The 22,200-nt window shown below is 39.1% G+C and overlaps 3 pseudogenes; all 3 read left to right on the top strand.

Moving 5' to 3' along the window:
* Positions 1–2,687: 2,687 nt before the first annotated feature.
* On the top strand, positions 2,688–3,071 carry LOC149212090 (transcription factor MYB3R-1 pseudogene; annotated as a pseudogene).
* Positions 3,072–8,316: 5,245 nt separating this feature from the next.
* On the top strand, positions 8,317–8,700 carry LOC149212089 (transcription factor MYB3R-1 pseudogene; annotated as a pseudogene).
* Positions 8,701–8,856: 156 nt separating this feature from the next.
* Positions 8,857–9,300, top strand: LOC149212088 (dihydropyrimidinase pseudogene; annotated as a pseudogene).
* Positions 9,301–22,200: the final 12,900 nt, after the last annotated feature.

The raw sequence follows: 22,200 nt of genomic DNA, 5'->3' as shown, positions 1-22,200 counted from the left end.
GGCCCCTATACTACTAGTGTAACCCCTTATTGTTATTAGTACAACCCACTTATTATATTGATGTACCCATGTAGTGCCCATATTGTTACTATTTTGTGCCCCATAGAAGCCCACTATTGTTATTATTGTGCCCTTACATTATTATTGTTATGTCGGCTCTCATTATGTTATGACCCCTTAGACTCCTATATATAGAAAGGAGGTCTTTTCATTTGTATCATCCAAGAATTGTTCATTTATGTAATGTAAAGGAGGTTTCCCCCTCGAAAAGGCTAAATTCTAAGGTGTTGATCTATCTTTTCTTGAGCTGGTTTCATAACATAAACAAAACAAAGAAGAAGATGAGTCTCATTCCCATGACCACTCAAAAGGAAAAGGGAAAGAGGAAAACTTTCTCACACCTCCTAATAGCCCTGTGCATAATAAGAAATCATCTTTGATTAAGCTAGATGTTAAATTTGACTTGCCTATATATGATGGAGAGCTAAATGCTGAAAAGTTGGAAAATTGGATTAGACAAATTGATGTGTATTGCAGAGTGAAAAACATCGACTCAGACAAGAGAAAAATTCAGCTGGCAAGCCTACGCCTAGGAGGCACTGCCTTGGTTTGGTGGGAAGGCAGAACCCAAGCTGACATGAAAAGACATGGTAAGACCATCTCTGTCTGGAGTGACTTTGTTTCTGCAATTAAGAAGTTGTTCTATCCATTGGCCTATATCCAACAAGCCATGATGAGTTGGCAAACTCTTTGGCAGTTGAAAGGGAAAAGTGTGCAAGGGTACACTCAAGAATTTAGAAAGAGAGCATTGATTCTAGGGATCTCATTAGACTCACCAGAGACTCTTTTGAAGTACATTGGTGGTCTACAGAGCTACATGAGGCATACCATCCTCATGTTTAATTCCACTAGTATAGATGAGGTATCTGTAGAAGCTACTCATCTAGAAGCTAGAGGAAAGAATGGAAATCCGGAAGTTGGGGGACCATCCCAACCCACTGCAAGCAAGAGCAAGGAGAAAAGAAAGTAGAAATGGAAAGCAAGGAAGGCTAACACTGCACAGAAAGCCAAAGCTTCATGCACTCACTGTAAAAAGGATGGGCATGATGATGAGCACTGTTGGATTCTGCATCCAGAGCTGAGACCTAAGAAGTCTGAGGGCAAGAAGAAGAAGACTACTGCAACTATTCAGAAAGATTTGGGGTTAGACTTGGGAGATGAAACAATCATTGCAGCTACAAGTATAAAAGGTAATAATTCTGAAGCATCTACTATTAATTCTACTCAATCTGCTAATGATGAAGAATATGAGAGAAAAAGACATGAGCTTTTCCATATTCGAGTTGTTTCCAAATATCAAAAGATTGATACTCTGTTTGATAGTGGTTCACAAGTAAATTTGATTTCTGAAGCAATTGTAAAGAAATTGGGATTAGCAACTACACCTCACAAGAAACCATACCCATTAGGATGGTTGAATGATAAAGCACAACTACAAGTGACTAGACAGTGCAAACTCAAGTTTTCTTTTACGTTAGCATTTGTAGATGAGGTTGAGTTAGACATAATTCCTTTGGATATATGTGGAATGGTTCTAGGAAGTCCTTACTTGTATGATAGAAAAGCCATTTTCTATAGAGTTGAGAACAAGTATCTACTTGTTAATGATGGAATCGAATACTTTGTAAGAGATCATAAGCTCAAGAATAATTATACTCTCATAAACTCAGGGCAGATGAAAAGAATGATAAATTCATGCAAACAATTCTTACTAATGGTTGTAAAGGAAAAGAAACCTGATAAAACCAATGTATTTGAGGGTTGTAATGCTAAGCAGCAAGCTGATATAGAAAAGATTGTTTCAGAGTATGATGTTCTATTTCAAGAACCTAAAGGTCTGCCACCCAAAAAGGAAATAGTACATGATATTATTTTGCAGCAAGATGTTCCATTGCCTAACATTGGAATGTACAGGTTGTCTGCTTTAGAGAATGCTGAAATCAAGAAGCAGGTGCAGGAGTTGCTCGAGAAGGGGTTCATCAGGCCTAGCACATCACCATGTGGGTCACCAATTATTTTGGTAAGAAAGAAAGATCGCTCGTGGATAATTTTCATTGACTACCGAGCACTGAATAAGATAAAAATCAAAAATCGTTATCCCCTTCCTCGCATAGATGATCTTTTAGATCAATTAAAGGAATCTATTTATTTCACCAAGCTGGATTTGCACAGTGGATACCATCAGGTTAGAGTTGCAGAGCAAGATGCATGGAAGACTGTTGTTATCACTGAAAATTCTAATGCCAAAATTTCTCAGACTAGCTTGAGGACAAAGCACATAAATCCTTTTATCAGATTCGCAGCGCAACATGTTTTAGGTGATTTCGTAGCGCATAATTCATATTGCGCTACGAAATTTGGAATTTGCTTGAATCCATAGCCAATATTTCGCAACCGACAAAGCACCATATCAGAAAGTCTACCTAGTAATTCTATTGGGTTTTTCTTTGGATCAACACCACCAGACAACCATGGGGAACAATGGCATCCTCAAAGCTTGCATCTTCTCCTCATGGATCATGTCTTGGCAGTGGCAGTTTTGCTGGAAGTAATTCACCAGTTGGTTCCATACCAAAGTCTTTTCATCCTTTTCAGCATCCAAGTCATGAACTTTTGTGTCAGTAAGTATGGGTGAAAAAAGTGGTCTGAGATTGCAAAGCATTGGAAGATACCGTGAAAGGTGGCACAACCATCTAAATCCAGCAATAAATAAAGATGCCTGGAGCTTAGAGGAAGAGTTGTCACTCATCCGTGCTCACCAAATATATGGGAACAAATGGGCTGAATTGGCCAAGTTTCTACCAGGAGGGACAGACAATGCGATAAAGAATCATTGGAACAACTCAATAAAAAAGAAGCTGGATTCATATCTGGCATCTGGTCTTGTGAAACAGTTTCCTGGTTTGACTGTTCCAAAGCCTACAGTAGGGTCTGCCTCCTCAACAGGAGGGTCATTTAATGAAGTTCAAGGAGGAGCAGATTTGGAAGAAATATCTGAATGTAGTCAATAATCAACTTCTTCTCGTTGTCATTTATCTGGCTCAACTGTGGGGTCTTCTTCATCATCTGTGCAAGTGGGACTTGAAAGATCAGAAATGTGAAAGGATCCATGCAGACCTAATGTAAGAGAAGCTGTGAATATATGTCAAAAGGCTGGTGAAGGTTCGCATGGTGACTGGTGATAACATTTACACAGCAAAAGCTCTTTCCAGGCCTTCAATGCTGGAAGGTGAGGCAACTGCTAGAGCCATCCGGTTTGTCAACACACCCCTGTATGTTGTCCATGTGATGAGCATTGATGCCCTTGATTAAATTGTTAGGGCTCGTAAATCCGGTCAAAGGGTAATAGGAGAGCCAGTAGTTTCTGGTTTAGTCCTCGATGATTCTAAACTTTGGGATCCTGACTTCAGGATTGTTGTCCAATACGTGATGAGCCCACCAATAAGGTCGTCTGGACACAACCAAGCCCTTCAGGCTGCTCTTTCAACAGGGCTTTTACAGTTGGTAGGAACAGATCACTGCTCATTCAACTCAACACAAAAAGAAGCCAGGTTAAATGATTTTCGAAAAATTCCAAACGGTGTAAATTGCATTGAAGAAAGGATGCACTGAATTTGGGATAAAATGGTGAACTCTGGTCAAATATCAGTCATGGATTATGTTCGTATCACTAGCACAGAGTTGAATCGAGCTTAATAAAACCTCTGCATATTTTGTGTGAAGTTCTGTGCAAAGGCCTTAAGATGCCAGACGAAGCCTCAGAACGGTATGCTATCATTGAAGGTAGAAATTTTCGCAGCTATACTGAGGAAAGGAGGTCATGTCGTGGTATAGAGATTCCAGATGTTGCCCATGTGATAAATTTTGACATGCCTTCAAACATTGAGATGTACACACATCGAGTTGGGCGTACTGGACGTGCTGGCAAGACCGGGGTGACAACAACGGCACCCCTTACAGATGACAGCTGGCGGATAAAGATCCTCACTAGTCAATGAGCATGATATGGAAAGCGGACAATTTATGGCTATCTTGCCAAACCATCAGATATGATCTGGATTAAGCCATCCATAAGTAAATTGTCAATTGAGAGCTACATGAAAAAGGTCTTGGAACCCATGAAGAGGAGACACAAGTTCATCTATATGATCAGTTAGTGTGAGATGATAAATGCTTTATTTAGTTCGACTGATGAAGGAAAGATTCACCAATCAAATTGAATTAGAAGAAGGTGAACTAGTTGAGCAGAGTTGGGAATGTTGGTCAGATGATCCAAATCATGGCCAAAAGACTGCAATTGATATTAACAAGGACGGAAAAGATACTACAGATCATACAATTCAGAGAGGTTGCACCACAGCATCAAAACATTAAAAGAGCACGTGGTGATTCAAATCATAGTCAAAGAGATGCAATCTTATGCAAAGATAGCTAATGATAGATATAGTCGCCATCTGGAACGTGTGCATAGCTATTTGGATGCGCCTAGCCGTCCTTATGGTGGAGTTTCTGGTTCAAAACGTCCATATTCTGCTCTGGATGATGTTCCTAGGTATGCAGAACCAGATTTAAGGCACTCGAGGGCACGCCTAGACTACGACGTTAGTGCTGGTGCTCCGCTCTATGGAGGCACCGGTTATGGCCGGCTTGGCAGAGCGCCCCAATCAGGTTACAGTGGTCAGCAATCTTATGGCTTATATGACACTCATCAAGCTGGCGCACTTGGAGGTGTGGCAGTTGGTGGAATTTACTCTCCAGGCTACGGCACCAGTTCTTTGCCAGGCAGGACTGATATTGGAGGTGGTTCGTATTCTTCTCTGTATGAAAGCCGGAGATCAGGCAGTGGATATCTGTTGGGCCGTGGCTCAAGAGGATATTACTAGAATATGAGTTTTTATGACAAGAGGCACTAGTCGGCCTAGGCTGGAGTAGATCTATATGCCTCTAGATCAATTATTTGGGTATCTTATGACCGGGCACAAGGAGAGATTATGCCTCATTGCATGGAGCTTCAGCTATCTGCCTTGAGTGGCATCTTTGCCATACGAGATTATATCTCATGGCTATGACAGATATCTTAAGATTGCGATAGTAATGCAGTATTAGATTGAACATGTCTGATTTATGATATTAAGGATAGTTCTTTTGGAAGTGAGGGAGAATCTAGAGAAGATTCAACAAATGATTTTTGCTATAAGCTGGGGTTTGTGTTAAACCTTCTTCAAAGTTCATTGATGCATGTAAAGAAAACCTGCTCATCGATATCAACTGTAAAAATGTTCTTGACAGGCTCCAAGATACATCATTGTATTGGTTACCAAAGTCTTTTAGAAGTCTGGATGTTTGAAAAAATATTGTGAATGTTTCCAAGCAAATATTTTATGCTCAGAAGATTGCAAATGCATGGATTGTAAGAACTATGAAGCCAGAGAGAGGAATTGCGGGCATGGTTTCCTGGTATACCTGGAAATTTGATTAACTTTTTCTTGTATGTTGCAGAGGAGGTTAGAAGTATTCTTGCACAGCTGGGTTATGCGAAGTCAGAGGATATTATTGGAAGAACAGATTTGCTAAGACCAAGGCGCATATCCCTCATGAAGAATCAACAACTGGATCTCAGTTATCTGCTTTCTAGTGTTGGACGACCAAAATGGAACATCACATCAAGGACCGACAAACAGGGGCCTATGTTTCAGGGTAACAGAAAAGATGTATCATTGAAGACAAACATGGAGCATTAAAGGTTAATCACAGCTATCTCAACCAAACTCCAGATGTCAGAAAATGAAAATGATTGAAGATCAAGGCTGTTATGGAATTTGAGTCTTATTCGATTTAGAAGTCTAGAAGATCTAGTAGAATTAGAATTTTAATTGTTTTAGGATTCCAGCGCTGTCAATTAGTAGTTAGCTATAATTATTAGTTAGATAAAAGTTAGTAGGTGGCATCATTGGCAGTCATCGAGCTCCCCTCATGCTGGAGGAGGAAGCTCAAAGTAGTTAGAGTTATGTTTCTATATATGGCTGAAACTTCTATGTAAAGAGGGTTGGATATTTGAGAAAACAGAGTGTTATTTTGGCTTGTGTACAAACTCATTTTTAGTAATACAAGTGACTGCTTTTCTTCTCAGGATTCATACAGTGTTTCAAATGCTCAAGATATGTGGTTTTGTTTTATCCTTTATGTTTTACAACTGTATAGATACACAATCACTCAGAATTCACTTTGCTGCTCTGATTTCCTGTGTGTATTTGTAAGTTGAGGTTTCTATGAGAGGTATTTTGAGTATTTAAACATTACATGCCCTGACTTCTATGAATGAGTAGTGTTATAGTTTACTGAATGATGATTAACTCCATAAGCCCAATGGAAGTCTGTGTAATGCCTGTCCAGCCAACATATTTGTTAAATTCACTTTGCAAGAGTTAGCCATCTCATCAATAGTCAAAATCAATAACCTTTTGAGAGAGCCCTCTCAGGCTAAGGAGGCTAAGCCTTAGTCAAAAGATTGGTCTGAAACAGTTACACAGAGTCTACCTGGTCAGCAGCCTTCCAGTGCTTGATTTTGTGATAACATTTTGGTGCGTCTGCCGGAAGCCTGAAGATTATTCTTTCCCGAAATCATGAAGCTGAACTTCTGAAGGTAGCAGGAGCTCAGAAGGTTTTTGAGGCTGCAAAACTACCTTGGCGACTCCATTGTTGAAGAATTCGAAATTCATAGGTTCATGGTGATTCCACTGGAGTTATGAAGGACCCAGATGCTACCATTCTTATTTCAAGGTATGCATGCATAGATTTTTCAGGAATTCATGGTTTCCCAAATCATTTTCCCAAGGATGCATATTTTCTAAGGAATGGTCCAAAATTCAACGGAGAAGATTTGAGTTTAACTTTGAAGCATATATCAGATTTTTGTGAATTTGCAGAGCTTCTTAGATTTAAACATGAGGATGTTTGCATTATGTTATTCTATGATTCACTTCAAGGGAAATGTAAACAATGGATTGAAAGCTTTCCTATCAAATCCATTAAGTCATTTCAAGACTTATGGCTTATGTTTTTGGAGGAATGGATAGATAGGTCAGAGGTGGTGGCAAACTCTCTTTCAGTTCAAGGTTTCAAACAATGGAATAATGATCATAGTAATGGAGAAACAAATGAAAATTTTTCTTTGTCCTTGTCCTCGTATCTAAAATCCTTTGACTGCAAGGCAAAGGATAAGATGAGATTTTTGGATGAAGTTGCTGAGGACATTGAGAAAGATATTGAAGGTTTAGAAGGTCAAATTCAGGCATATAGTTTTCATAATCATGATCATTATTTTCAAAAGCTTTCTATGGCAGAACACAAGGAGAGAGTGTTGCTTCCTTTCTCTTTTACGATTGAGGAAATGTACACTGTTGTTGAAGATCAGTTTGCACAGCCGGAAAGTTACAAGAAAAATCAAGCTGATCATGTATTCTGGGATCCTATAGCTGATTACATGGAAGAGTTTTACTCTCCAGTGTTTCAGTTTTCCTATAAAGATCAGAGACAATTTTAGTGGCAGCGGTCATCACACTATCATATTGGCTCTGAACTCCGATGCAGTCAAAGAAATCCAATATCAGATGAGACAAATGATTGGCTACATTGGAAGTTTCACATTGATTGAGCTGAAAGAAATTTGAATTGTTAGGGTAGGTCGGTAGGAAAATGCAAATAAGCTCAAGGTTGACTGAGCATTTTTTTTTTTAGTAGATGTAGATTCCTTTCTCCTACAGTCATCATCAAGCTTAAGCCCGTACAAGGCACTGGAACTGCAGGTTCTTAGTGTACCACAAGGGCACACTATCCCAAGTGCAGCCGCTGTTATCACTGAAAATTCTAATGCCAAAATTTCTCAGACTAGCTTGAGGACAAAGCACATAAATCCTTTTATCAGATTCGCAGCGCAACATGTTTTAGGTGATTTCGTAGCGCATAATTCATATTGCGCTACGAAATTTGGAATTTGCTTGAATCCATAGCCAATATTTCGCAACCGACAAAGCACCATATCAGAAAGTCTACCTAGTAATTCTATTGGGTTTTTCTTTGGATCAACACCACCAGACAACCATGGGGAACAATGGCATCCTCAAAGCTTGCATCTTCTCCTCATGGATCATGTCTTGGCAGTGGCAGTTTTGCTGGAAGTAATTCACCAGTTGGTTCCATACCAAAGTCTTTTCATCCTTTTCAGCATCCAAGTCATGAACTTTTGTGTCAGTAAGTATGGGTGAAAAAAGTGGTCTGAGATTGCAAAGCATTGGAAGATACTGTGAAAGGTGGCACAACCATCTAAATCCAGCAATAAATAAAGATGCCTGGAGCTTAGAGGAAGAGTTGTCACTCATCCGTGCTCACCAAATATATGGGAACAAATGGGTTGAATTGGCCAAGTTTCTACCAGGAGGGACAGACAATGCGATAAAGAATCATTGGAACAGCTCAATAAAAAAGAAGTTGGATTCATATCTGGCATCTGCTCTTGTGAAACAGTTTCCTGGTTTGACTGTTCCAAAGCCTACAGTAGGGTCTGCCTCCTCAACAGGAGGGTCATTTAATGAAGCTCAAGGAGGAGCAGATTTGGAAGAAATATCTGAATGTAGTCAATAATCAACTTCTTCTCGTGTCATTTATCTGGCTCAACTGTGGGGTCTTCTTCATCATTTCTGTAAGTGGGACTTGAAAGATTAGAAATGTGAAAGGATCCATGCAGACCTAGTGTAAGAGAAGCTGTGAATATATGTCAAAAGGCTGGTGAAGGTTCGCATGGTGACTGGTGATAACATTTACACAGCAAAAGCTCTTTCCAGGCCTTCAATGCTGGAAGGTGAGGCAACTGCTAGAGCCATCCGGTTTGTCAACACACCCCTGTATGTTGTCCATGTGATGAGCATTGATGCCCTTGATGAAATTGTTAGGGCTCGTAAATCCGGTCAAAGGGTAATAGGAGAGCCAGTAGTTTCTGGTTTAGTCCTCGATGATTCTAAACTTTGGGATCCTGACTTCAGGATTGTTGTCGAATACGTGATGAGCCCACCAATAAGGTCGTCTGGACACAACCAAGCCCTTCAAGCTGCTCTTTCAACAGGGCTTTTACAGTTGGTAGGAACATATCACTGCTCATTCAACTCAACACAAAAAGAAGCCGGGTTAAATGATTTTCGAAAAATTCCAAACGGTGTAAATGGCATTGAAGAAAGGATGCACTGAATTTGGGATAAAATGGTGAACTCTGGTCAAATATCAGTCATGGATTATGTTCGTATCACTAGCACAGAGTTGAATCGAGCTTAATAAAACCTCTGCATATTTTGTGTGAAGTTCTGTGCAAAGGCCTTAAGATGCCAGACGAAGCCTCAGAACGGTATACTATCATTGAAGGTAGAAATTTTCGCAGCTATACTGAGGAAAGGAGGTCATGTCGTGGTATAGAGATTCCAGATGTTGCCCATGTGATAAATTTTGACATGCCTTCAAACATTGAGATGTACACACATCGAGTTGGGCGTACTGGACGTGCTGGCAAGACCGGGGTGACAACAACGGCACCCCTTACAGATGACAGCTGGCGGATAAAGATCCTCACTAATCAATGAGCATGATAGGGAAAGCGGACAATTTATGGCTATCTTGCCAAACCATCAGATATGATCCGGATTAAGCCATCCATAAGTAAATTGTCAATTGAGAGCTACATGAAAAAGGTCTTGGAACCCATGAAGAGGAGACACAAGTTCATCTATATGATCAGTTAGTGTGAGATGATAAATGCTTTATTTAGTTCGACTGATGAAGGAAAGATTCACCAATCAAATTGAATTAGAAGAAGGTGAACTAGTTGAGCAGAGTTGGAAATGTTGGTTAGATGATCCAAATCATGGCCAAAAGACTGCAATTGATATTAACAAGGACGGAAAAGATACTACAGATCATACAATTCAGAGAGGTTGCACCACAGCATCAAAACATTAAAAGAGCACGTGGTGATTCAAATCATAGTCAAAGAGATGCAATCTTATGCAAAGATAGCTAATGATAGATATAGTCGCCATCTGGAACGTGTGCATAGCTATTTGGGTGCGCCTAGCCGCCCTTATGGTGGAGTTTCTGGTTCAAAACGTCCATATTCTGCTCTGGATGATGTTCCTAGGTATGCAGAACCAGATTTAAGGCACTCAAGGGCACGCCTAGACTACGACGTTAGTGCTGGTGCTCCGCTCTATGGAGGCACCGGTTATGGCCGGCTTGGCAGAGCGCCCCAATCAGGTTACAGTGGTCAGCAATCTTATGGCTTATATGACACTCATCAAGCTGGCGCACTTGGAGGTGCGGCAGTTGGTGGAATTTACTCTCTAGGCTACGGCACCAGTTCTTTGCCAGGCAGGACTGATATTGGAGGTGGTTCGTATTCTTCTCTGTATGAAAGCTGGAGATCAGGCAGTGGATATCTGTTGGGCCGTGGCTCAAGAGGATATTACTAGAATATGAGTTTTTATGACAAGAGGCACTAGTCGGCCTAGGCTGGAGTAGATCTATATGCCTCTAGATCAATTATTTGGGTATCTTATGACCGGGCACAAGGAGAGATTATGCCTCATTGCATGGAGCTTCAGCTATCTGCCTTGAGTGGCATCTTTGCCATACGAGATTTTATATCTCATGGCTATGACAGATATCTTAAGATTGCGATAGTAATGCAGTATTAGATTGAACATGTCTGATTTATGATATTAAGGATAGTTCTTTTGGAAGTGAGGGAGAATCTAGAGAAGATTCAACAAATGATTTTTGTTATAAGCTGGGGTTTGTGTTAAACCTTCTTCAAAGTTCATTGATGCATGTAAAGAAAACCTGCTCAGCGATATCAACTGTAAAAATGTTCTTGACAGGCTCCAAGATACATCATTGTATCGGTTACCAAAGTCTTTTAGAAGTCTGGATGTTTGAAAAAATATTGTGAATGTTTCCAAGCAAATATTTTATGCTCAGAAGATTGCAAATGCATGGATTGTAAGAACTATGAAGCCAGAGAGAGGAATTGCGGGCATGGTTTCCTGGTATACCTGGAAATTTGATTAACTTTTTCTTGTATGTTGCAGAGGAGGTTAGAAGTATTCTTGCACAGCTGGGTTATGCGAAGTCAGAGGATATTATTGGAAGAACAGATTTGCTAAGACCAAGGCGCATATCCCTCATGAAGAATCAACAACTGGATCTTAGTTATCTGCTTTCTAGTGTTGGACGACCAAAATGGAACAGCACATCAAGGACCGACAAACAGGGGCCTATGTTTCAGGGTAACAGAAAAGATGTATCATTGAAGACAAACATGGAGCATTAAAGGTTAATCACAGCTATCTCAACCAAACTCCAGATGTCAGAAAACGAAAATGATTGAAGATCAAGGCTGTTATGGAATTTGAGTCTTATTTGATTTAGAAGTCTAGAAGATCTAGTAGAATTAGAATTTTAATTGTTTTAGGATTCCAGCGCTGTCAATTAGTAGTTAGCTATAATTATTAGTTAGATAAAAGTTAGTAGGTGGCAGCATTGGCAGTCATCGAGCTCCCCTCATGCTGGAGGAGGAAGCTCAAAGTAGTTAGAGTTATGTTTCTATATATGGCTGAAACTTCTATGTAAAGAGGGTTGGATATTTGAGAAAACAGAGTGTTATTTTGGCTTGTGTACAAACTCATTTTCAGTAATACAAGTGACTGCTTTTCTTCTCAGGATTCATACAGTGTTTCAAATGCTCAAGATATGTGGTTTTGTTTTATCCTTTATGTTTTACAACTGTATAGATACTCAATCACTCAGAATTCACTTTGCTGCTCTGATTTCCTGTGTGTATTTGTAAGTTGAGGTTTCTATGAGAGGTATTTTGAGTATTTAAACATTACATGCCCTGACTTCTATGAATGAGTAGTGTTATAGTTTATTGAATGATGATTAACTCCATAAGCCCAATGGAAGTCTGTGTAATGCCTGTCCAGCCAACATATTTGTTAAATTCACTTTGCAAGAGTTAGCCATCTCATCAATAGTCAAAATCAATAACCTTTTGAGAGAGCCCTCTCAGGCTAAGGAGGCTAAGCCTTAGTCAAAAGATTGGTCTGAAACAGTTACACAGAGTCTACCTGGTCAGCAGCCTTCCAGTGCTTGATTTTGTGATAACATTTTGGTGCGTCTGCCGGGAGCCTGAAGATTATTCTTTCCCGAAATCATGAAGCTGAACTTCTGAAGGTAGCAGGAGCTCAGAAGGTTTTTGAGGCTACAAAACTACCTTGGCGACTCCATTGTTGAAGAATTCGAAATTCATAGGTTCATGGTGATTCCACTGGAGTTATGAAGGACCCAGATGCTACCATTCTTATTTCAAGGTATGCATGCATAGATTTTTCAGGAATTCATGGTTTCCCAAATCATTTTCCCAAGGATGCATATTTTCTAAGGAATGGTCCAAAATTCAACGGAGAAGATTTGAGTTTAACTTTGAAGCATATATCAGATTTTTGTGAATTTGCAGAGCTTCTTAGAGTTAAACATGAGGATGTTTGCATTATGTTATTCTATGATTCACTTCAAGGGAAGTGTAAACAATGGATTGAAAGCTTTCCTATCAAATCCATTAAGTCATTTCAAGACTTATGGCTTATGTTTTTGGAGGAATGGATAGATAGGTCAGAGGTGGTGGCAAACTCTCTTTCAGTTCAAGGTTTCAAACAATGGAATAATGATCATAGTAATGGAGAAACAAATGAAAATTTGTCTTTGTCCTTGTCCTCGTATCTAAAATCCTTTGACTGCAAGGCAGAGGATAAGATGAGATTTTTGGATGAAGTTGCTGAGGACATTGAGAAAGATATTGAAGGTTTAGAAGGTCAAATTCAGGCATATAGTTTTCATAATCATGATCATTATTTTCAAAATCTTTCTATGGCAGAACACAAGGAGAGAGTGTTACTTCCTTTCTCTTTTACGATTGAGGAAATGTACACTGTTGTTGAAGATCAGTTTGCACAGCCGGAAAGTTACAAGAAAAATCAAGCTGATCATGTATTCTGGGATCCTATAGCTGATTACATGGAAGAGTTTTACTCTCCAGTGTTTCAGTTTTCCTATAAAGATCAGAGACAATTTCAGTGGCAGCGGTCATCACACTATCATATTGGCTCTGAACTCCGATGCAGTCAAAGAAATCCAATATCAGATGAGACAAATGATTGGCTACATTGGAAGTTTCACATTGATTGAGCTGAAAGAAATTTGAATTGTTAGGGTAGGTAGGTAGGAAAATGCAAATAAGCTCAAGGTTGACTGAGCATTTTTTTTTTTAGTAGATGTAGATTCCTTTCTCCTACAGTCATCATCAAGCTTAAGCCCGTACAAGGCACTAAAACTGCAGGTTCTTAGTGTACCACAAGGGCACACTATCCCTAGTGCAGCCACTGTTATCACTGAAAATTCTAATGCCAAAATTTCTCAGACTAGCTTGAGGACAAAGCACATAAATCCTTTTATCAGATTCGCAGCGCAACATGTTTTAGGTGATTTCGTAGCGCATAATTCATATTGCGCTACGAAATTTGGAATTTGCTTGAATCCATAGCCAATATTTCGCAACCGACAAAGCACCATATCAGAAAGTCTACCTAGTAATTCTATTGGGTTTTTCTTTGGATCAACACCACCAGACAACCATGGGGAACAATGGCATCCTCAAAGCTTGCATCTTCTCCTCATGGATCATGTCTTGGCAGTGGCAGTTTTGCTGGAAGTAATTAGCCCTTGGGAGCCTCGAATCGGGAAATAGAGGTGAATTTTGATCATTGGGGAGCCGGAGAACCATGGGCGAAAAAGTGAAAAAAAGGTGCTAAAGGACAAGGCAGGACCCGCACTCCAAAAAACTGGTAGTATTGATCGGGGCGCCCTCAAACGGTAAGCAGTTTTGGAGAAATTGGAGCGATCCCACTCAACGATCGATGCGTGGCAAGCGGAGGAGAGAGAAAACCACCATTGATCGCGTGCTAAAGGTCGAGCAAGTCAACCGCACGAAATGTGCATATGGCGTCGGATCTGGAGGCCCCAGATCGGACGGTTGAGATTGTACCCGATGGGGGAAGCGGAATCGACGAAGGAATGAGCCACGATTTAGAAGGATTTGAATTCTGTTTTGACCACCACAGTGGAGGAAGACTTCATCTACGATGTAACTGATGAACTGAACCAAAAAAGCAGGCTGCGCATTACAGGAGGACATGTGGCCACTCCCTGTGAGCCGATGATGACGCCGAGCCAGGGAACTCCAAGCGCAGCTGCAGAAGGCAATTCAGCGGAGGCGGAAGAGGAACTAAACAGACATGGAAACGAATCGCTTAAAGCCATGAACATAGACAGAATACACAAGTCAGAGAGAAAAGAGAGAGACAGAGGAACCAGAATCCTGAGAGGAGGACGGAACGTAGGGAAAAAGACAATGAAGCAAAAGCAGAAGAGGAAAGAGGACCGAGCTGACCAACGGTAGCGTCGAGCACCAGAGAGCTTGAGGGATTCAAGCCATCCCAGAGAGGATCTGTCTGGACTGAGCACCACATTGGGCTCTTTCCATTGTAGACCAGAAGGTCACAGAGCTGGTAGGAAAATGAGTCTGTGCACTCCAGTGGCTTGGGGAATCCAAGAACCACCCTGCCAAGCAAATCTGTTTCAGGTGACTCATATTGAGCTCCTGCATTGTAATTCTCTGCTTAAAACATAATAAAATAAGGCCACCATTGAAGCTAGACCAGAGATGTAGCCCTGGAGAATAGGGTGAACTCCTTATTAATTTCTTGTGTTCTTGTATTTTCTTACTATACTTCTCTGCTGTCTTTCCATTCAATTGTCTGTGTATTGGCAATCTGATCGATCCGTTGCTTAAATAACATAGACACACACCAACATATGAGTATGTAATACCTTCATTTAATAAATCTTTAACTGAGGTCACTCATAGGGTGATTATCAAATCATTATCTCTTCGCATTGTGCAATATGCAATTTTTGCCCTCCAAAACTATGCACAACACAATCTCAGTTCTTAGTCCCCGCCCTTCATCTCTAGAATTGCACAATCCTTGCCTCCAACCAACCTTCTCTATACATTGCACAGTCTCAAGAATCAAGCCTCGCCCTTGAGCTATTGACCTGTGCAAATGCACAATCACTTGGCATCTACCCCTCTTGAACAATGCATTGGGGAACTTTAAGCCTCAAGCCTTGAGCTCGATCCCCTGAACCCCACAACTACGCAATTTCCAATCTTGTCCTCCTATTTGAATTGCGCATTGGGAAAATTCAAGCCTCAAGCTTAACCTCCTGAGTCCCTCAACTATGTTGTAATTTATCCTAGGATTTTAGAATTGTGCAGTGTGCAATCTCAAGCCTTAACCGTCCAGCTTGAGCGCTTGCATCCCTCAACTGTGCAGTCCCTCTACATAGGCCTCCAAAACTATGCATTGTGTAGTCTCAAGCCTCACTCCCAGACCTTGACCTCTGGAACTGTGCAATGCCTCTGTCATTCACTTCACAAGTCACCAATTCTAGCCCCAACGAATGATTTTATGAAGCATGTTAGATTAGGGTTTATCTCACTGATGTTGTCTTGTTATGAGTGGATTGTAGTCGCAGGTATTCTTTCATGCTAGTGGAGGATGATGATAAAGGAGATCGAGAAGGAAACCATGCTAAGATACACCTATGGAGCTAAAGAAATAGGATGATCACCAGGCGAGAAGATGAAGTAACACAAGATTACAATAGAGGAAAGAAGATCGAGATCACATTGAATACTTCTTATCTTCAAGCCATGAATAGGAGAAATAAAAGACCATGTTCTATTTGTCAAGAAGGCATAAAGGAACTAGCAATAAGGAGAGACTTGACACTGCCATGTCATCGATGTCATGTCATATTGTGTCTTGAGTCATCATGTGCCACATCATTTTGTGGATTATGTAAATTCTATAATTGAGAAATATAATGTAAAGTGGAAGTCCAAGAGTCATTCATGTAATGTGAAAAACCATGTAGTATGTCAAAAGGTCATAGAGAAGTTAAACATTCATGAGGGTAATCCAAGAATTGCAAGGAAGGTGAAGGATCACTCTGGTTGTTATATATACACCCTCATTGTACAAGAAAACGAATTTTCACCTTGGCTTATCCCATAAGGCATCAAAGAGATAGAATCTGTACTTTTGGGGAGAAAGTCATGGCTCCAACGCTCCACTATTGGAGATAGTGATGTTCGTTGTATTCATGTATCTTGGGACTTTTACTTATTACTTGAAGCATGATGGCCAGCAAATTTTCATGCATGGATTGTGAATATTTGTAAAACTATTATTTGAATGTTTATGATTGATGTTTGCTTTCACCTGTACTAAGGTAGTTGAACTTTTCCATTTATTTTAATGCTTATCTAATTGAAAATGTTTTGTAATGGTTATAACAATCATCACATCTATGTGACTATTCTGATATATGTTAGGCGATTCTCTTTTCGATTCTTTGCACCTCTACTAGGGTGGTACTATTACCTCTCTCTTAGAGGCTCACCTTTCCTCCATTTGCAGTAGAAGAACCTTGATACACATGCAACTGAACATTCAATAGGCACACTTGCTTATTGCAACAGTACATTCACACTTCTCTCTCTTGCTGACAGCTACAGCCAAGGCAAATCTATAAGAATATATGGCAATCGAGATGATACTCCCAATGGGGATCCTATTCCAAATGGTGTGAGGTCTAATTGGGACTTCACATTGAGGAGACCCCCTTTGTTAATGGATTTCCATAACCAATTAACAAATGGTGCTAAAAGGAGGGCCATATGATACACTATGCCCACTGCATCTTCTTTGAATATATTACCCAAAATGGTTGCTCCCCAAATCATAATCCCAAGATGTTTTTCTAAAGGGCTTAATATTAGCATCCCTGTGAATTTTTTTACTAACTTTTCCCAATTTAAGTTTTATGGCAAGGGTGAAGTAACTCTTTGTGAACATCTCTTTCAAGTTGTCCATTTTTTCATTTTAATGGAATACATTACAAGTATTTCATGGATAGATAGCTCACCCTCACATTTCAGGGTCGTGTTAAGAGATGGTATCATACATTACCCACTACTTCTATCCATTAATTCGACCAACTTGTGAAGGAGCTTCATAAAGCATTTGATAGGTATGATTACCGGGATATTCTTAAAATAATTAATCAACTAAAAATGAAGCCTAATTAATCAATTGAGATTTTTTCTATCAATTCCTTCAGCTTTGTTATGAGCTTTCGGGAGAAGACACAGATTGGGATTTCTTTAAACAAAAGTTTAAGCATTTGGTCCATGTCTCTTTGCACGGTGAATCTGAACCCCATGATGTTTTTACTTCCCCAACTCTTGTAAATCTTGAGACACATCAAATTTCAGAGAAGGAACCTTCTACTCCTTTTGTTCCTTGTCCTCCTCCTTTTCTAGTTGTGATGATGGTGCTTCCTTGCGATGATAATAAAGTTGGGAAATTTGTTAATCAAATTCCTAATACAACTTTTCATTCCCCTTCTGCTTTCCGTGATTTAGATCCCATGGAGGAATTCACATAATGGTTCATGAAGCCTACTGTGAAGACTAATTTCTCCATTTCACAAGATAATATTACCGCTCATAATTTAAATATTGAATCTAATTTTGGATACTTGTCATCCTCTACCATCTCTTTCTCATGACGCATTTCCACTCAATCTCGTAGTTGGAGGTGTAAGAAGGTGAGGATTCTTTTGATCATTCTTCCCTTTTCCAGAGTCCTCTGTGTGAAGATGGTGTTGCTTCACTCTTGTCTGATAATGAATCTAAGAAATTAGTCATGAGTAGAATAGAATCGAATTTCCTGATCAATATAAAGTCTTGGACAACCATCATAATGATGATTCTGACTCCATTATTCTATCGATGATGTATGCCCAAGCACACCAACTGATCTTTCGATTCCACTAGAAGATGTTGATTTGATGGAATTAGATTTGGAATCTTATCCAACCAAAGAAAATGTTCTTATTGAAACTTCCTCTTCATCTCACTATCCCTTGTATCCTCTCATTTGTAATGCATCATATTGTGATGAAGAGACTACACACTCTTCAAGTTTTCCATACGAATAGTTAACCTTTGAATTGACACAAAGTGGTGAGATTATCCATGATGAAAATTAAAAAAATAAAATCATTAAGTATTCTTTCCATCCCTAGTCATCTATTGTTTTGAATTAAAACAATTCTTCAAATGAACTTGTTCATGAAATTTCCCTGATTCACTCATCTTTGGATTTGTGATCAAGAGAATATTTTGACTTGGGTGATCTGGTTATTTTTGTAAAATCTGATCAAACGAGTGATAGAGATGTCTTCCACTTGGTTAGTAGCACTCTTATTGAAATCAATGGTAATAGATATCCTCACACCATGCATGATCTAGTTCAATATTCAAAATGCGATTTTAAATCCTTGAAATTTCAAAGACTTGCCAGGGAGTTGAGGCAATTCAACTTTTGTTGATGGTTATGACAGGATCTCGTGGCTTTGGTAAGGTCCCCGAACTAAGTTATATTTGGCTTCTCTCACGAAATCATTCTCTTTACATGGTTTCACTCGATGAAAAATTCTTCTTGAAAGATCCTTGATATTTTGGATGTAGTCTTTCAAGCTTGCAATATTTTATTTATGATCAGATTCAGGAACCTTCCTCATTTGCTTCATATTCATGAAAATATCTTGTATCAAACTTGGGTTTGTTATGTGTATCTCTCATAGAATCATGGAATTGTGAACTTAATCATTTCAAAAATCATCTTTGGTCGAAGCAATCATGCTTGTCAAATAGATTTCAGAATAGTCTACTCCTGATTTTTCTAGTGAATGCTATATTGTGAATCTTGTTCTTCATTGCACTTGAAGTCCTCCTGAGTGCTGATGAATGTATGAGTTATTGTGTGAATCAAATTCTTCTTCATTCATTGTATCTTGATTGGTCTCATATGTCTGTTGTACTGAAATTCTTTTTCACTTCTTTTGATGATTACCATGCATGTACAACATGCGACCAGTCACAACGAAATCATTTGTTAAATTTATCACGCGAGGAAGTTAATTCATTTGTTCAATGCATTCATAAATATGTTCAAACTGATATATATTTGTTATCTTCTAAATGAGAATATCTCTCCAAAAATAGTCCATATGATCATAATATTAAATTTCATTGGTTAATCATTTTCCCACTAGTATATTTGATGACAATTGTTTCACATCGATTAATATTTATGGTTTATCTCACCATTCAAATACTTATCAAGCAGCTGAGGCACTTCAACCTTCGCTGATGGTTATGTCAGGTCCTCACTATCTTGACAAGCCTTTTGAATATGATCAGATTCATTTTCCCTTATAAGATTCTCATCCTGATCCCACGCTTTTAATTGCAAATTCATCTTTTCAAAGATTTCAAGATTCTCAAGAGGACTATTTTGAGTTTCATGATCCAATCGTTGAATGGTTGGAGCAATCTTACTTGGAAAGCTCCATCGTAAATAACAAGTTTCGGCCTTTTCTCATGCTTGCTAAGGAGTACAGTGCAGATGAACATAAATATCTGAAATAAAACACCAATGTTTCTCTTCTTACAGTTTTCAAAAAAGAGTTGAGAGTGTGAAATCGTTAGAAGTAGTGGTTATGACATATCTTTCCGTTGATAGGGAATACCTTCAATTTGTTGTGGAGAATATTCAAGGTCTTATATTTACTGTTGCACATTTATTTATCTCAGTTTTAATCAATAATATCTCTGTGATTGTAGATCGCGAATAATTATGGTGACTACATTGGAAATTTCATTATATGTGACCCCGACCTTCTAGCTGGTTAGGTTAGGACTAGGTCAAGTTGTATATTAGTTTACCCTGACATTCATCCTACATTCGTTTTCTGTAGTTTGTCTTTTGTTTTCTCGTTTTGGTTTCACATCATGCTTTCAATTAGCCTCCTTTTGTTTTTTCCTCCTAGTTTTATTTCCTTATTGTGTTTTGTCTTTTGTGTTTTGTTTAATGAGACTTTTCATGAATGGTATCCAATTTGGGCTCGAAAGATAGTGTGGACATATAAAAAAGGACTTTGTGACATTGCAATATTTGGCTAACTCTCTATCCTTCTTCCTTGTCTTGGTTACACCTTTTGGTCGATGATATTTCAACAAAAAATATGATCCTTGCATAAGGAAAGCCTTGTGTTGAACCATGATCTCCATTTCTATTATGGAAACCTCATGCCTACACTTGGGTCTTTATGTTTTGATGTTTTCAAGATGATCCAATCAAGTAGAGAAGGACAAGGGGAAAATATAAACACGAAATCCAATATCACAGGTCTTGTTTATGCTTCTCTGAAGGGATAACCTCTTATGCTCTCAATAAGTTGGGATCTCTCTTCTACCCATGCAATATATAAGTATCGATGCATAGTATTATATAAAATAAATAAACAAAGGCGAAAGAAGAGAAATGCTTCCTACACATAGATGTGAAGTAATAAATTCTGTTAGGGTATTGTCTAGGCCTGCTGGTCGTGGAGTAATATTTGTGTCCCTGAAGTGACTTTGTTGGGTTAGTGTCCAGGTCTACTGACAATAGTGCAACACCAGAGATGAAAAACTACACTCTCAAAATATAAATCTCACGAACTTCATTACCCTTTCCTAATTTGAAACATTGTGTGATCACTAACCTTATGTTTGTGTTTAACTATGTAAAAGAATAAAGGGGACAATATTTATGCACATGTTAATTGGGGAAGCCATGGTAACCTGAACGATGAATCAATACTCCCTGAAGAACTGCACTCTGGACAAAAAGGTTTACCAAGGAAGAGAAGCTAGAATTATACTAGTGTGTCACCAACTGTTGTCACTGCGACCAACACCCTCCAAAATTTTGCCTATACTTAGAGCTTATTATGGATCTTGCAATTGGTTGTTTCATAGTCACTTGTTTGTCGGTTGATATTTTGTTAAGTCTTTAAGCTCCCCTCTTGGGTTGTAAGTGTCGAAGTCACTTGATGACACATTTTCAACCCGTAATGAATTCATGAGCGCATTCCTTCATGCAAGCATGAAATGGCCTAGCACAGTCCATCAAGATAGTGCCTGTGAAATGTTCAACCCCTGTCAACAGTGAGTGTGCACTGTCTTGATAGTCTCTCACTCTTAGCCACATTTGTACTTCTATTTCAATGAGTTTTTCCAACTGTCTCTTTCGCGCACCTTTGCTTTCATGAGTGTCATTTTCACGCTTTCGATTGTCTCTTTTGCTTTCTTTCACTTTAATTAGTTTATTTTCATGTTATCTAGCATGTGTTGTTGCCATTGCTGTTCACATATCGCAAGTGGTGTTCACACTTTTCTTTTCATATAGAGAATGTCATCTTTTAGCATGGAAGCTGTCGAACATCGTATAAAAGTAGTTTTGGTTTTTCTCAAGTGTTAATTTTTGTGATAATGAGTTGTTCTTATCATGTAAACATGTATCACACTCATTCCTAAAGTTTCAAGCACTGTCACACAAGTGTCTTCAAGGTCGTCACAAAGTGTATCTTTGGTGTCACACTTGGTGTAGGTCATCACAAAGTTGTTGCATTAAGGAAAGGATGTTGTTCATGTGTTTTGAGTTTTCCATGTTGTTTCCTCAAGTGATTGAAGTGTGTTGTAATGTTTAGAGTCATGATTTTTCTTATCTTCCTCTCATTGATCTGACACTTAGTCAAATTGGGGAAAATGTTTGACCAAACCACTTAGCCTCCTTTAGCCAGCCTAAACTAAGCATTGTGCACTCTCAACCCTAAAGCAACAAGCTTGTCTCTTGGCACTATGAAATGTGCAATTTATGCCTTCTAGAAGTACACACTGGGCAATCTCAGTGCTCAGTTCCAACCCTTGAGCTCCAAAACTGTGCAATCCTTACCTCCATCCTGCCTTTTCTATGCACTATGTATTGTCAAGCATCAATCCTTGACCTTAAGCTCTTGAAT

Source organism: Pinus tabuliformis, chromosome 1_1 (assembly GCF_031772625.1).
Source record: "Pinus tabuliformis cultivar Carrire ecotype Pingquan chromosome 1_1, CPIR1, whole genome shotgun sequence".
Lineage (NCBI taxonomy): Eukaryota > Viridiplantae > Streptophyta > Pinopsida > Pinales > Pinaceae > Pinus > Pinus tabuliformis.
Note: the sequence above shows the minus strand (reverse complement) of the source record. Positions and strands in the feature narration are given on the sequence as shown.